Below are 17507 nucleotides of genomic sequence, written 5' to 3'. Positions count from 1 at the left end.
TTCTACTTAAAGCATATGTTACCACGTTAGCTTTTCCAGGATGGAAATCAATTATTACATCGTAATCCTTTAAGAACTCCACCCATCTTCTCTGCCTCAAATTTAATTCTTTCTGAGTTATTATATACTTTAAGCTTTTATGATCCGTATAAAGATAACAACGTTCTCCATATAGGTAGTGACACCAAATCTTGAGAGCAAACACTATTGCAGCCAATTCCAAATCATGTGTTGGATAGTTCTTTTCATACGGTTTCAATTGGCTAGAGGCATAATCTACCACTTTCCCTTCTTGCATCAATACACATCCCAAACCGTTATGAGACGCGTCACTATAAACCACATAATTCTTGCCAGGCTCAGGTTGGACCAACACTAGAGCTTCTGTCAAAATTCTCTTTAATGCTTCAAAACTTTCTTGACACTCGGAAGTCCAAACAAATGGTACATTTTTCCTCATCAATTTGGTCAAAGGTAGAACTATCATCGAAAAATTATTAACAAATCTTCAAAAATAACTAGTAAGCCCAAGGAAACTTCAAACTTCAGACACATTCTTTGGAACTTCCCATTCCAAAATAGCTTTTATCTTTTGAGGATCCACCCGAATCCTATCTGCAGAGATCACATGCCCCAAGAAAGTCACTTCATTTAGCCAAAACTCACATTTAGACAATTTGGCATAAAACTTCTTATTTCTTAGGATTTGCAAATTTACCCTCAGATGTGTACTATGCTCTTCATTGGACTACGAGTACACCAATATATCATCAATAAAAACAACTACGAACTGGTCTAGATAAGGTTGAAATATCCTATTCATGAGATCCATAAAAGCAGCAGGTACATTAGTTACTCCAAATGGCATTACAATGAACTCATAATGACCATATCTCGTTCTCCTGAATCTTAAATTGATGATAACTAGTACGTAAGTTGATCTTTGAGAATACCAAAGCTCCCTTTAACTGATCAAATAAATCATCAATTCTTGGGAGAGGATAATTATTCTTGATGGTCACCTTGTTGAGCTGTCGATAATCAAAGTAGAGACGCATTGAACCACCATTCTTCTTAACAAACAACACTGGAGCTCACCAATGTGACACACTTAGTCTTATAAATCCCTTTTCTAACAATTCTTACAACTGATTTTTCAACTCACTCAATTCTTTTGGTGCCATTTTATAAGGTTCCATTACAATAGGAGTTGTTTCCGATATACTTCAATTTGAAATTCCACCTCTCTATATGGAGGTAGTCCTGATAATTCTGCAAGAAAGACATCGGTGAACTCTCTAACTATGGGAATCTCTTATATCCCTTTCTCTTTAACTCTAGTATCAATCACATTTGCAAGAAAACCCTGACATCCTAGTAACAACAAATTCTTTGCTGACATCACTGATATTATATTTACTCAAGGATTCAATCTTTCACTGATCACATTCACTACTATTCTTTCTGAACTAATCAGGGTTACCCTTTTCCGTCTACAATCTATATTTGCATGATAATGGTAAAGTCAATTCATCCCTAAAATTACTTCAAACTCATCAAAGGGTAGTACTATTAGATTAGCAGGGAATTCAATTCCATGAATCCTTATAAGACACCCTTTACAGACTTTATTTACCCGAGCGCTATGCCTTAAAGGATTAGTCACTATCACCTCATTTCCCATAGTTTCTAATGGAATTCTCAACTCCTTTACTAATTTAATACTAATATATGAATAAGTGGAACCTGGATCAATTAATATTAGCACCAATTTATCAAACAACTAAAAAACACTTGTTATAATCTCTGGATCATCACAGTCTTCATTTGTCTTTATATTATACACCCGCGCAGTTGAATACACTTCATGTTGTGTAGAGGATTTGGACTAATTTCTCCTCTACCTCTTCCTCGTTCTCTTTGCGATGCAGAAGCGGTTCTCTCGGATGGTACATATTCGCCAGCCATCAACGGACAATCCCGGATAAAATGTATGGCGTCCTACATCAAAAACAGGCTCCGGAGGCCATCCGACACTTTCCAAAATGATTCTTCCCATAATGCTAACATTGTCTTGCATGGCCCTGATTTGATCTCCCATCACCCGATCCCACTGATTGCGTCTGTCTAGTTCTCATCTGACTTAATCCTCTAGCAGATGATGCAACTGACTCAGACCTAGCATGAGGTCGAAATCTAGAATCTCTACCTCTTTTTTATGGTGTTGAGCTTGAAGAAGCACTAGTTCTCATAGATGTTTATACCCTTTATTCTCTTAATCTTTCATCTTGAGCTCTCTCTAGAGCTTTTGCACGGTTAACCACCTCATAGAATGAAGACATATTCAATACTATCAGCATCTCCTTTAATCTAGGGCGCAAGCCCTCCATGAACCATTCACAAGCATCTTTTTCTGTTGGAATAAGCTCAGTAGCAAACTGACTCAACTTATTTAACTCGCACTCATATTCATATACGGTGCGATTCAACAATTTCAAACTCATAAACTTTTTCTTCATTTGCTTGATAAACTGATCTCCAATATACATGTGCTTGAGTTGTTCCAAGAATAAAGATCAAGTTACTTGATCACTTGCCAACCTCATGGTGACATTCGTCCACCATATCCTAGTTTGTCCCCTTAACAAAGAAATCGCTCCATTAAACTTATCCACTTTTGAGTAATGGAGACTATCCAACATGATCTTCAAATCGTTAAGCCAGAGGTCCGTCGCAACCGGACCTTCATCGGTCTTCTCCCTTAAAGTCGGGAGCTCCTAATCCCTTCAACTCCTTCGCTATATTCATTCTTTGAGTTAATGGAGCAGGAGGTTGGAAACGCGTGCCTGTTCTTCACCTTGCCTGGCCAGGGCAGGTGAATTACTACTCTCTCTATTGGCCTATCATCTCCCACTTCATTTCAGGAGCTATCGTGTCTAGACATCTAATAAAACATAACCAGATAATTCTATTAGCAAGGCAACTTACTCATTTCTATATCAGATCAAAAGTATTCACTATTCTGTCGGCATGTAAACTATTTAAAACACTTTTGACCTCGGTTTATGCCTAGAATCGACTAAACCATAGATCTAATACAATTAAATGTAACACCCCTACCCATACCCGGCCTGGATACGAGTTCGAGATGTTACATTAACTTTACAAACAATATACTTACACAAAAATAGTAGCAAAATTTAAACTTATATTAAGAAACCAAATAATTTACATAAGTTCAATACAAAAAAGCTCACAACTAGAGGTGCACAAAAAATCTGAATATCTGATTTTGCGCAAAAAATATCTGAAACTGGATTTGGGAAAATCGGTTTTTTAAACCGGATCGGATATTTAAAAACCAGATAGTATAACTGGTTTGGGAAAAAATTGGACGATCGGTTTTTTTACCGGATTAAAAACCGGTTTGAAAAAAAATCGGATAAAATCCCAGTTTTTATCCTAAAAAAATCCGGTCTGGGGTTTTAAAAACTAGCCGTTAATATAGCCGTTGTAGGGGTTTTGTGACCTTTTTTTCTTTAAAAAAAGCATCATTTTACCACCCTAAACATGTATAAATAGGTTGGGGATGTATTTGGTTGATTACAACTTTCTCAAATCTTATTACACAACACCTAAACATATCTCAAATCTTTTTTTTGTTCATCATGGCTACAACCCGGTTTTTTATATCCGGTTTTTTTAAAAAACTGGTTTTTTCAAACCAAAACCGGTTACACTATCCGGCCCTCCAAATCGGTTAGGATCCGAACCGGTTTTTTTAAAATCCGATTTTTGGCTAGGTGAAAAAACCAGATCGATTTTTTATCCGACTTTGTGCATGTCTACTCACAACCTCATCATATAATTTACAACTTAAACTTTTAATTGCATACCAACATTGATTTTTATAACAAAATAACCTACTGTTTAAGTTGCTTCTGATATGATATTTGAAGGAGTGATGATATCTCAGCTGCCTATTATTGCTCGGTTGACTTCTTTGATCCTACGTGTGAAACACTCACACACTAAGACATAGACTTAGTGAGGCACAATATATATTGAAATGTAGTATTATGCAATCATATATTCATTCAATACAACCTACATAGTCATACATTTCACACATATAACTTATCATAGTATTTAATGGCTCCTCCCTACTTGGGTTCCAAAATTCATCCTTGACTGGTTTCTCAATGAGTTACCAACAACGTCACAAGGAAATGTTACAAGTTCTATCCTCCAGTTATTCTGATTTCTCGGAGTATTTGCTATCAAGATTGTGGAATACTTCATTATTTGGCATCGTTTATTCTTTTTCCAATAGAGACCAAATGGGCCTCAACTTCTTCAAGGGCCTTTCTAATTTGAGATTGTCCTATTTGAAAATGTTTTCTCCTTTCTTTTATTTTAGAAATCAAAGAACGAAAGAATTTTATAAAATATTGCCCCTTAATTCAGGCTCACAATCGAATAAAATCATAAACATGAGTTCACAGAATATCAAAAGAATCAACAGCTCTTTAATATTTCAAAGTTATAGCTCTTTGACAAGTATCAAAATTGATAGGTTGACTTTTATATTTTCTAAGGTTTCATCCATTGAGACATCCTCATTTATTTATATGCCCATGTGAACCTTGCGACATGTCCTTCTTTCTCGGCTTAGCTCTGTAACACCCTTACCCATACCCGACCCGGATACGAGTCCAAGATGTTACATTAACTTTATAAAACAATATACTTATACAAAAATAGTAGAAAATTTTAAACTTATATTAAGAAACCAAATAATTTACATAAGTTCAATACAAAAACTCACAACCTAGAGCATTTACAACTTAAACTTTTAATTACATGCCAACATTGATTTCTATAATAAAATAACCTACTGTTTAAGTTGTTTCTGATATGATATCTAAAGGAGTGATGCTATCCCAGCTGCCTATTCTTGCTCGGTTTACTTCCTTGATCCTATGTGTGAAACACTCACACGCTAAGTCATCGACTTAGTGAGGCACAATATATATTGAAATGTAGTATTATGCAATCATATATTCATTCAATGTAACCTATATAGTCATGCATTTCACACATAGAACTTATCATAGTATTTAATATGAATTCATATTACATCTTTCATTAGTCCATGATACAATACTGAGAACTTAAGGAATGTGAGTGCATTGATGTTATGCATAATTACTATCACCACAGCTCTTATAAAATACACCGAAGTGCCACGTAGAAATGCACCGAAGTGCCATATAAAATGCCCGAAGGACCACATAGAAATCTCCTTAAGAACCATATATATATTCCAAATAACCAAATATATGTCGCAAGAACCGTATATATGTTCCCAAAGATTACATATATGTCCCGAAGGACCACGAAGAACCCTCGACTCTTGGCATGTCAATTATACATGTAGCTCTCATTTACATAACATGGGCTTTTCACAATTCACATATTATATATCTCATAGACATACAATTTCGTAGCTTTTATCACATAGTTCATGGAAACTTCTCATACATAATCACTTAGATCATTGTCTTATATTGCATATCATATGAGTTCATGTCATACATCATATCATGTAATGCAATCAAGACATGTTTACACCATACCATTCATGATTATGCTTCTACTTATGCGATCATATACTAATTATGTTGGAAATAGACTTGTCACGAGCCTAATTTCCATATTACACTATATATATTCTACAAGTGTGCACTTACCTTAGCCTCACTATTCCAAGCAACACCTATATCTCTTTGTCTTTTCCTCAATAAATCTTACTCGTCAATTGTTCCAGAACTTGTTTATGCTCTTTATCTACATAAATATAATTTTGAGACAATTATCAGAATCCTAAACATTATGAATAGATTTACAATAACTCAAGCTATCTAAAGGACATAATTCACATTTCCCTTTTAATTAGTATCGATACCCAAGATACAGTACCGATACTTCCCTTATGATGGTATTGATACAGTGCTTGAGTATCGATGCCCTTTTATGATTTTGTAATTCTATTTCCCAAAATGGTATCAATACATTTCCTATGGTGTCGGTACCCTTGGTATCGATACTACCCCTTTCAATATCGATACCTAATGAAAAAGTTGTCTATATTGGCTTTATGGTATAGATATTGTTCATGCAATATAGATACCTACACAATATATTTACCTACAATAGCTGTGTAGTATCGGTACTAACTCATCTAGTTTCGATACCAACCACCCAGAACATACGTATTTCACCCGAAAATCATCAACACTTCACCTAAATCTTCTATATTGAACTCCCCTCTTGCTACTAATTTCAACTATACTTAATTAAATCATTTTATATCCAATAATCTTGCTAACTTTTCAACATTATGTAAACTCAATTCTTACACTTATTACTCCTTATTCAAACTTATGACAAGTCAAATCCATCTTCCAAATTCATTTATGTCCTCTTATTCAAATTTTCATTTAAAAACCTCATACCTTCAATCATCTATAACTTACTATCCTTTGGATTTTAAACTACTTTAAACCTTCCTTAAGTTTTCCTAACCTTTCCAGAATCTAAAGCATATCTAATTTACAAGAATTATTTAACTAAAGAGTTCTTACATGACTAAGTAGTTCACGAAGAAGAAGGAGGAGAGAAGGATGAAGAATAGAGAAATTTCTGGAGATGAATCCCATAAAAATCCCCTTTCCACATGTTATAAAAATCCCATATCTGAATTTTTAATTCATTTTCTTGCTAAAAGACCTTTTTACCCTTCTAACTTTCCTTTCTTTGATATCCATCCTACACAATCATTTTCCATATAAGTCCCTAAACTTTTCAATTTATCTAATTAAGTCACTGAATTCTAAAATTTTTCAATTTGGTCACTAACCCGTTGGGATGTTACAGGCACATTAAATGGATGTAGAAAAAATGAACCAACTAGCATATTCGATTGCTAAACTTTTTGGAACACTTGCATTTCCGTTCTTAGAAATCTTCCATTTATTCAAGCTTTGTAGACTCCTCTAACAAAGGCAATGCAGAAATATCGATCTAAAAATGAAATTCTTGAGTGCTCATGTGAAATTAACTATAACAGGTATTCCTCGACTCCTTTAGTCCATCTTTACCGAAACTCCATATTTAGTAAATTGATTTAATTTTCCATTGTTTGGCTAGCTGAATTTGCTTTATTGTATATATATATATATTATAATCGCCTTTATCGGGCTAGCTGAATCTTATCCATGAAGTCGGGGCCTTTAACCAATTGCTCTAGAAGGATAACTCAAGCTTTATTATGTACATATATAATTTCATTCTGGGTATACGGATTCAATTTCTTAAGCTTGTCAAGAAGAACCTATTATGGTCCAGGTGTTGTTGAAAGTAAGAAAATCTTCTCCTCAGAGTTCAATTTCCGAGCAACCAACCTAAACTAGATTCACCTACTTGACTATTCCATCAGTGAAGATTATGATCATTTTTTAACGTCATCAACAAAAGTAGAAACCAATCAACTTTGGAATCTCATGTGCAAGATGCCCTATTTTGTCCACATCCTTAAAAACCTGAATACGAAGCCCTTATTTGTCTCTTCTTGAGGAGAGAAGGCTAGTTTGGTCCCTGCAAGAGAAGAGTATGTTGATCGAGTGTATCTTTTTGGATAAGGTCCAGGGTCCTTGTTTTATTAGTTTTTAATCTTGTCACTTTGTCAAAAACTTATAACTCTAATAATTTAAAGAGTTTTTAATTTAGTTGATATTCAAAGAATTTAAAAATTTAAAAATTTGATTCAATGCTCACCATCTTTAAAGTAACATAAATTCATTTAAATCCTTACAAAAAGAAAGACGAGAGAGTACAAAAAAAGTTCAAACAAGATGCTGCAAACATAAAGTTTTATTGCGGTGGAAAACGATCTTCACTTGTTCAGCCACGATGCCCTATTTCTCCTAGAATGGTGGGTGTCCAATTGGATTAGAGTCTTTACCCTCACTTGCTCCTCATTTCTCGATAATTGTATTGACACCTGCCCCTGCATGGTTCGACAATGGGTTCTGAGTCACATTGGGCTGCTCACTATCTCCAAAGTTGATAATGTTTCTCTCCCTTAATCTTTGTACAACCCTTTTAAAGGTAAGGTAATTTTCAATTGAATGCCCAGGAGCCCCCTCGTGATATTCGCATTGGGCATTGATGTCAAACCATTTTGGGTAAGGAGACTGCATTGGTGAAGTGTGGTGAGGCAACACCACATGCTTTTCACACAAGATCTGGAACAATTCTTTGTAAGTCGTGGGGATGGGGTTAAATTGAACCCTTTCCCTTTTCTTCCTTGGTTCTCTTACCCCTTGTCTGATAGGGTTCTGGTAGATGACCTGGTGGCTTGAGGTCGGGACACAGTAACACTGTTGGAGTCATACTTCCTCACGGTACTGACCTCATTATCATTCCTTTTCACTGGCAGCTTTCTGCTAGATTCTCCTCCGTCCAGCTTCCTACTCTTGATCGCTATCTCGATCATTTCCCCTGCTATGACCATATCAACAAAGGATTTTGAAAGAATTTCCTATGAGGTGGCCAAAGAATGGGGCTTTCAGAGTGTTCATGAAGAGTATATTAGTTTTTTCCTCCTTAAGCGGTGGATGAACTAGCATAACCACATCTCTCCACCTTTGGGCATACTACCTGAAGCTCTCTTTGGACCTCTTCTACATGCTCTATAACAAGATTCAGTTTGGCCTCATATCTTTCACATGCTTGTAATACTCTAGAAAAGCTTTAGCCATGTACTTCCAGGATTTAATCTGAGTCCGGCTCAACTAATTGTACCAACGGATGATCGATCCTAATAGGCTTTACTGAAAACAATGGATTAACACCTGATCGTCTCCCACGTAGCCCATCATTTTTCTGAAGAACATGGTAATGTGTGCAGAATGACAACTTGTGCCATCAAAATTTTCGAAGTGTGAAATTTTGAATTTTGGTAGCAGTACTAAATCAGGAACCAGACTTAGCTCCTTGGCATCGATCTCATACATGCTGACGTCTTCTTTCATAGCCTGGAACTCATGTTTCATTTGTTCCCATTCTTTCTTAAATTGCTTGCTCTGTTCCCTCTTTTCCTCCTCATCAAGATCCGGGACGTCTTCAATAGGGTACGGGTTTACATAAGAGCCATGTAGGTTTACGTGCATTCTTTATGGCTGAGCAATCATTGCTTGTTGTGCTAAGACATATGGTGGTGTAAAGCTAGGGGATATAAAGGTTCTTTGGAGGAACTAAAACTGGGGATTTTCCACGGTTAGCTCGTAGTTTAAAGCCTGGGGGATACACAGGCTCCCCGGTAGTAGGACCGATAACTAGAGTCTTTTCTCTACTTTACTCTTTCTTTGTATCAAGCTGGACAATTTTTCCATCATGTCATTATGAGCTTTCATCATCTTCTCACGCATATCCTCTTGAGCTTTCTTGAAATTCTCCTACATTTCGAGTTGAGTCTTCTCGATTTAGGCAATTCTCTCATCCATTGCCTTTTTTTGAATGTGGTACGGATGCTTAGAAGTGTCCAGTATTCTGTCATACAATCTTTTATTAATATTCATATTTTATTATTGAATGTGAAAAAATATGATTAAAATGCAATGCGAAAAAGTAAATGTGATATGGATGAAATGTACATGCAATACAAGGTGTTGATTTTAGAATAATTCCTTAGAAAAACTTTTTATATTAGAAACGAAGTTCGATTACGGATTAAATAGATCAAAGATAAATCTGGGATATCTCTCCTAATTGTTGGATGTGCCCCAGTAAATCTAGAATCCTATGAGCTTCTTCAGTCTCGGGCTCCACTCCTTCGTTTACAACATCAGCTTCATGTGACAGGTCAACCAAAAACTGATCCACTCTTTGAGCATGTTGCGGGTCGCTAGTGATCATGTCATTTTAATATCATTGATGTGTGTGTACCCAATCAGATCTGACCTAGTCTGTTAAAGGCCTCTATTTGTTAGCTGGGACTGCTCGGACCATCTCATAACGTCTGCATTGTTTTCTACCTCTTTTGAATACTTTGTTCCATATTGCTAGCCTTCTATATGGACATCGGTCAAGGATCAACACCATGGAATGAATAATGCAATGCAAAATGCTAACAAAATAAAACAAAAGGACAAGAGAAAATTTGTCAATAATCATAAATGAATTAATTAGATATAATATAATTTGTTGATAAAACCAACCCCACATGCTATCTACCCAATCATGCTTTAGTAGATGCTACCCAAACATGATTTCTACCCACATGCTTTGTTTATAGAAAATCCCAACCTCGTGCCATCTAGTTCCTTTCTTATTCAAAAAATTAAACCTAATCGCATGATCTCTAGTTCGCGTACATTTATTCAGGAATAAAAATTATACTACAAAAATTAAAAGGCTTAAACAGGTTTTTCCTTGTGTAATCTCGTCACGGGATTCTTATGATATAGGTAAGTCTCTATCTGGGTTCTAAGTTTACTACATGCTGGTTTTGGTTCTAAAGTAAGAAGTCCTCGAATTGTCCTTGTCGATGCCCTTTGGGCTACCAAACCCTCAATCCTGGCCCATCACAGGCTTTCGTATCGAGTTCAATTCGAGGTGAGACATCTCCTTATGTCCATACGTAGGTGAAAACCATCACGAAGGCCATAAGGCATGAGCCCCATGAGCGATCCACTATCCCGTACATAGGTGAAAACCACACGAGAGAGTAGCTTCTCACTCCTACTTAAATAGGACGGAGTGGGGTTTTAGCTCATGTTATGCAAATGCAGATGTGCAGTGTGTGAGGAAAATCAAATACAAAACAAACAAAACCAAACATAAAATTTAAAACCCTGAACAATATTTACTCTAAAAATATTAGTAAACAGGTCAGTTCAACTATTTAGTGGTTAATCCAATCATAAACACTTATTTAAACCAGACAGGGGATCAAAAATCAAATTAGAGAGAACTCGTAATTATCATTTACAAAGACAAATAATTAGTCAACTAATGGTCTAACCCTCTAAAAAATGTCCCCAATGGAGTCGCCAAGCTGTCGAAACAATCTTTTTTCTTAAGGGGAAAAATGGGGTCTCATTTCGAAAATAATTTTTGGAATGATCAGTTAGTGATAAAACGTGGTTAGAGGTGTCACCGCCAATCTTTGATTAGGGTGTGATTAGGCACCCAAAACGTATTTTCCATTTTAATAAAATATTAAATTTTAATTAAAATGATAAACTTGCGGTCGTGTTACCAAAATTTGAGTTCAAGAGTTGGTTATGCGTGGGGAAAGATTAGCACCCCCACAATGCCCTAAATCGGTACCTAGTCGATTAATTAATTGTCTTTGCAATAAAATTTACAAGTTCAAGTATAATTTAATTTAAGATCCTCTAAAATAATGCTCTTTTCATTTTTGGATGAAACATGATAATATTTAATTATTTCCTATTGAGAAGAATCGATCTCTCATACCTTGAAGCAATCGATTCTTACTCCAATCAAAATAAAGAAATATTAAAATTACATTCTAAATTTCACTATCAATTTCAAAATAATAACACCCAAAATAATTTTAAGAGTGAAAACAATAATATCTAATTATTTTCAATCGAGAATAAATGACCTTTTGTGTATTAAAACAACCATTTATTACCCTAATTGAAATAAAGGGATATTACCATTTTGTCTTAAAATTACATAGTGGTACGAATGAAAATGATAATATCTAATGATTTCTAATCGAGAATAAATGACCTATCGTATCTTAAAGCAGTCATTTATTACTCGAACCGAAATGAAAAGATAATACTATTCTCAATGTCGATTCAAATGTTATTGTTTTGGAAATCTATCGGAAAACACGTGCAAAAATAAAAAAAAAATAAAAAGCATAACAAACAAGGAATTAATTATTTACTTTACCGATATTTAATGAGAATAAGGATTTTCAATTATTTAAATATCACGAGACGAGACCTTAGATTCGATCTAACAGTCTTTTCTCGATGAATTTAATTAAAAGAACATTATCTTTTTCTCAATCCCTGAATTTTAAAAATGAAATCGATTTAATTTGTGTCACTAAATGGGATAAACTTTTATTTTAAAATTATCGAAAGTAATTTTCTTATAAGTTAGGACAGTCACTTTACGATAATATTAAAATGACTGAATATTACCCTTAGTCAATTTATTTCGAATCGAGTCAAGGGATGCTTATGAGGCTATCATACACAATTAATTAGGACTAAAATGAATTAATATGCCAACAACTTGCAAAAAATAAAAAAAATAAAAGTAGGACTAAAACATAAATAATCAAAATATAATGCCTAAATTAAAATAAAGTAAAGTATACAAATGACTAAAATGAACACTTACAATATTAAGTGCTAAAATTACAAAGAATGAAAATAAATAAAACATGGGGTTAAATCGAAATAAATTAAAATTACTTGTCATAATTAAAATAAATAAAAACATATATTCAGGTTCGAAATACAAATATAAAACAAATAGGGGGTTATACAGAGAATATCCCTAAAAATAAATATTAGGCATAAAAAGGGTAAATTATAAAAACAATCCCTACAGGTGACTAACATGGAAAAACGCACTAAAAGTAGGGGGACTAAATAGAAATTAAACCAAAAGTTATAAACTTAAATGGAAAAATCATGAAAATGGTCCCTCCCAGTGACTATTCTGTAAAAACGTGCGTAAATTAAGGGGACTTATGTGAAACTTCCCCAAAATTTCCTTTATAAATACAACTTTTTGTTTTTTTCATTCTTAATTGATTTTAAAAAAAGAGAGAGTCATCTGCTCTCTCTCAAATTTCCTTGTCCGTCCCACTACCGGCTACCGCAAGTCACCCTTGGTCGTCGTACACGGTGGTCGAAATTCCCAAACTTAACCAAATCGACCCTTAAGTCTAGATTTACAACCCTAAACTCAAAACTATGCCTAAAACTAACCTAAACACCCCCAAAACGAGCCAAAAAAGCCCCGACTTTTCGTCTTCCTACGCACTTTGGCCCCTCGAAGACCCCCCACGACTCAGGTAAGCTACTTTCTCCCTTAGGCTTGGTTTTTTATTACATGCAAGGGTTTTGTACGTTTTTCGAAACTATAAAATAAATAAAAAATAATACCTAAAAAAACTCTATTGTTTATTGTTTTTTTCTGAATCTTGAAAATGTGAACCTCGTTTACATACATGGTTCGGTTTTATATAGAACCCAAACGTTACAACTTTTTGATTTTTTGCTTTTTTTCTTTTTCTGCTTGCTTTTTCTGAAACTAAATGAGTAAAAAAATTGAAATTATTGTCTTTTGCGTGATTAGGTCTTGTTGTTTACCTTGTGGATTGAGCTGGAATCTAATTGGAGGTAGATGTGGTGGCAAATGACTCGTGCAGAAAGGAGGTGGCCTCATATTGGGCTCTATGGCGGTGGCATGCTCGATCTGGACCATTGGATTGGTCCAGATCGAACGGTTCTCGTGGGGGTGATGCTAGGCTAAGGATAAAAACCCTAACTGAAGGATGGGCCACCTGATCGGGCTACAACAGTTGGGCTTCGGGTATTGGGTTAGAATATGTATTTTGGGCTCTGGGTTTGCTTATAATTGGGCCTGATTTTGGGCTATTGTAAAGCCTGAAAAATAAAATAAAATTTAGTTAATAATAATAATAGTAATAATAATAATAATAAAATGTCGAAAAATCGAGTGTCGACATAAGAGAGGATACCGTTGGAGAGGAAGGTGCTGCAATCGATTTTCCAAAGCTTTTAGGGTGGGTGAAAGTCTCATTGGAATTGTGGGCATCATTTCCTATTTATATTGGGGAATTTCTAGGGTTTTAAGCCCTTTAGATTCCCTCAAAATCCCTTAAATTCATGCCCAAAACATGATATCATGGCAGATGGCAGTGGTCCCTAATTATCAGCAGGGCAGGGGGTTCACGTGAGGTGCATTAGAAAGCTGGCCTCACGACGTCAGCTACTTTGTGTTGTACTGCGTCTAGACTTGTGAGAAAAACTTGCAGCGGTGAAAAATTCCTCACGGTCATCATCGTCATTTCCTTTGACCCTAGCTCTAAAATTGTCATGGCAAATAATTCGCTCATCGGTCATTTCCCATCACCTGCACAATCAAACCCAACACAACCCTTTTCATCAGCAACATCAATTTTATCAAGAAGAACTAGACAAAAATTTCCACCACATATAATGAAATGCCCTAAATGCAACCATATGCAGCTAAAATGTTTATGACAATAGATTTTAGACAATCAATAACTTAAGTAAAAATACTCAAAATATAGTCTTTTTACGGAGTTATCACACCCTCAAACTTAAGCTATTGCATGTTCTCAAGCAATGGATAATGAGCAATAGAAAAATAAAATGATATGGCAAAGTATAAATCAAGACAGTCAAGTGGTCTAAAATTTCAGCCCTCAGCAAAAGGTTTGGCTTCAATATGCTAGTGTAACAACTCAACCTGTATCTGACCTGAATACGAATCCGAGATGTCACATTGACTTTTAAAAACAATATTCTTACAAAATATCAAAACATTTGAACTCATTTAAAAAAATACGATCATATATTGTTGAATTTGGTTTGTTATAAAATTTTGAGGCAAAAATGTATTCATGAACAGTAAAATACGGTATGAGCATTGCCGTGAATAGTACACTGCTATAGTACCCAAATGTTAAAATTTTCTAGATTGTCATAGGGGAACCGATTCCCCTGCTATAGGGAACCGATATCCTGCTACAATAATGCTATAGTACTTCCGTAAAATACGTAAAAATTCATAAAAATCCAAGGTTTCATCAGTATACATTTACCATTTACATATATACGTTTAAAAATATTTCCAAAAGTCGATCAGAGCGTATCTAATACAAATCATTTTTATTACATGCCAACTAAATTCTTTCTAACAAAATACATGTAATTAGATCTACATTTCTAATATGATCTTCGGTAAGGAGAACTGACATGTCTCGTTCATCTTTACTTCTCTTTTCGCTTTACAAACCTACGTGTGAAAAATCACTCGCTAAGTCGATGACTTAGTGAGGCATATAAAACATATAATATAACCATATATCATTTCATATAAACAAACGGCATACATCTACAAATACTATCATTAATCACTTTTACTTACCATATATTCATCATATAACACATATATTACTATACCAAGGAATAAACATATCATCATGTACTTTCTATAACATATTTCATATTACCAAATGTATATATCACATATAGTGTATTTGTTATTATCTCTTATTAATCCATGTACACATGTCACTAATTCTTTTTATCATATAACATATACTAAACATTTTTATACAGATCATGGAACACATATATCATTTTCAACACATTTAACATTTCACATTCATTATCATTAATTCTTATAATTTAACACCCTTATGCATAACATATCATGCATTAACCAACAATACACCATTACATAAATCATGTGATCTATTTCATATAACAAATCACATATACATATCATATTCAGTATACTTGTTAAATTTCTGTGTTAGCCCATGTACACTATTGAGAACTTAAAGTATGTGAGTACACTGAGGTTGTGCACAACTATGTTGTCACCACTGCTCGTATAAATGTCCCGAAAGACCTATCGGTTGTGCACAACTATGTTGTCACCACAGCTCGTATAAATGTCCCGAAAGACCTATCCAGAGGTCATAAAGAACCTCGGCAACTTTCCATAGGTCCCGAAGAACATAGGTAAACTGTCCATATGTTCCTTATAACATAGGTAAACTATCCATATATATCTCGAAAGACATAGGTAAACCCTCGACTCTTGACATGCCAACTATACCCCTAGCTCTCATATCACATATCATGGGCAATATCATTTATAACAGTTCATATATTCATGTCACTTATTCATATCATTTCTCTTCTAATCACATATTTCTTCTTTTCTGTCACATATCACATGTGCATATAATCACATAGTTTACTTTCATGTAATTCATGTCACTTTTCATATGAATTCATATTCATATATCACATAGCTCGTATCACTTTGCATGGATTCACATAAACATATATATCATTTGATTCATGTCTTATTTTTATATCATCATATATATATCATCTATGTTTCATCAGTTAATCTCATATCATATAACATGCTTTATCCTCTTAGGTTCACATGACATATAATGCATACAAATTATATTCACATATGCCTTTACTCATGAATTCATACATCATACAAATCATGCCATCTCTTGTTCTCATATGTTTCCAATACATCACATATATCACTAGTGCATTTTCACGTAAACATGTAAATCATGTAACATATAAGAATATAAATACATTTCTACATACTAATGCACACATAACATTTTAAAAGTTACTTCTTACCATAGTAACTCCATCATTGGCTCATCGCAAGTCAATGTTCGTTCAATAACCTAAGTACAAAATAAATTGCACTCACCTTAGCCTTGATTTGATTCGATCCTAATCCTTTGATTATTCCAAAACTTGTTTAGGCTCAATATCTACATAAATATAACATTTCAAAACAATTATCAGAAGCCTAAACCTTAAACTTGATGTTAATAACTTAAGTCGGTTTAATAAACCAAAATTCCATTTTTCTATTAGGGGGAATCGATACCCCCCCAGGGGGTATCTGTTCCCTCTACATAATCTGGAATTTTCGTTTAAGCCCAGAAATCACTGTTAATTGCACGAAAATTCACTATTTCCACTTCAATTCTTCATGTTTCATTCACTTTTCTATTCTTAACTCAAATATACATACTTATACTAATTTATATTCATTTAAACCATCTTTATCTTCCATATCTTATTATGATTCTTAAAATTAAGAATCATACCAAATTTTCACATTTCTAATTTCAATTCTATCACTTCATATCTCTTAATTAAGCTTATGACAAGTCGAATTTAACTTCAAAATCAACTTATCAACTCTATTTCAAGATTTCACTCAAGAACTCAAAATCTTTAATCTTCCTAACTCCTTTATCTTTTGATTTTAAGATAATTAAGCTTTTCTTAAGCTTAGTTATCATCTAATGATCAAAACCCAACTTAAATTTCAGCTAATAATCAACAACAACTAAATCTTACCTTTGCTTGAGCTTTCACGTGGAGAAGAAGAAGATGAAGATGGAAGAGAGAAAAGTAATTTGGAAACTTAATTTCCCAACGTATGCTCCACATGAGTATTATAATATCCATTAATTATTATTTATTATTTTCTTTGTTCAATGACCATTTTGCCTTTTATTTTCTTTGATAATTACTAAAATCTTTCAGGAAATACTTTCAAATATATCATTGATCCTTTCAACTTTTTCACTTTAATCACCAAATTCT

The sequence above is a fragment of the Hibiscus syriacus genome, unplaced genomic scaffold (genome assembly GCF_006381635.1).
Source record: "Hibiscus syriacus cultivar Baekdansim isolate YM2019G1 unplaced genomic scaffold, ASM638163v2 tig00111841_pilon, whole genome shotgun sequence".
Classification (NCBI taxonomy): Eukaryota; Viridiplantae; Streptophyta; class Magnoliopsida; order Malvales; family Malvaceae; genus Hibiscus; species Hibiscus syriacus.
Note: the sequence above shows the minus strand (reverse complement) of the source record.